Below are 1,026 nucleotides of genomic sequence, written 5' to 3' on the forward strand. Positions count from 1 at the left end.
AGAAGGAAATGGCAACCCACTCCAGTGTTCTTGCCTGGAGAATCCCAGGGACGGGGGAGCGTGGCAGGCTGCTGTCTATGGGGTCGCACAGAGTTGGACATGACTGAAGCGACTTAGCAGCAGCAGCAGCAGCTCCCACTAGACTTCATTTACAAGAGCAATTCTTTGTCACTTTTGGATACCCGGATAGTAGCAGAGAGCCTGGAATATTGCGAACATTTAATATTTGCTGGATGAAAGGAAGGAAAGTAGGAAGAACAATTACTATCCTTTCAATAAGTTTTCTTTTTCTAGAGACTCCATTCTCTTGGGTAAACTCTCCATGAGATTCTCCAGGCAAGAATACTGGAGTGGGTTGCCATTTCCTTCTCCAGGGGAGCTTCCCAACCCAGGGATTGAACCTGGGTCTCCTGCATTGCAGGCAGATGCTTTAACCTCTGAGCCACCAGGGAAGCCCCTAAATAAAAACTAATTTAATTGAAATGAACTGTCTGCAAAGACTTATCCTATTTATTTCTGTGGGATATAGCAAAGAAGAAAACCCTGTGAAGGCAGGGATCATGTTATCTTATTCATTTTTTATATCGCTCAGTTCAGTTCAGTCGCTCAGTCATGTCCAGCTCTTGGCAACTCCCTGGACTGCAGCACACCAGGCTTCCCTGTCCTTCACTATCTCTTGGAGCTTGCTCAAACTCATGTCCATTGAGTTGCTGATGCCATCTAACCATCTCAGCCTCTGTCATCCCCTTCTCTTGCCTTCAATCTTTCCCGGCATCAAGGTCTATTCTAATGAGGCAGTTCTTTGCATAGGTGGCCAAATATTGGAGCTTCAGCTTTAGCATCAGTCCTTCCAATGAATATTCAAGACTGATTTCCTTTAGAACTGACTGGTTTAATCTCCTTGCAGCCCAAGGGACTCTCAAGAGTCTTCTCTGATACCACAGTTCAAAAGCATCAATTCTCCAGTGCTCAGCTTTCTTCATAGTCCAACTCTCACATCCATACATGACTACTGGAAAAACTATA

General features: G+C 45.0%; 1 non-coding gene across 1 annotated transcript; it reads right to left on the bottom strand.

Moving 5' to 3' along the window:
• Positions 1–380: 380 nt before the first annotated feature.
• On the bottom strand, positions 381–452 carry TRNAC-GCA. The gene has a single exon. It is a non-coding gene; the product is annotated as a tRNA-Cys (tRNA).
• Between the last annotated feature and the right edge of the window lie 574 nt (positions 453–1,026).

This window comes from Bison bison, unplaced genomic scaffold (assembly GCF_000754665.1).
Source record: "Bison bison bison isolate TAMUID 2011002044 unplaced genomic scaffold, Bison_UMD1.0 scf7180017864531, whole genome shotgun sequence".
Lineage (NCBI taxonomy): Eukaryota > Metazoa > Chordata > Mammalia > Artiodactyla > Bovidae > Bison > Bison bison.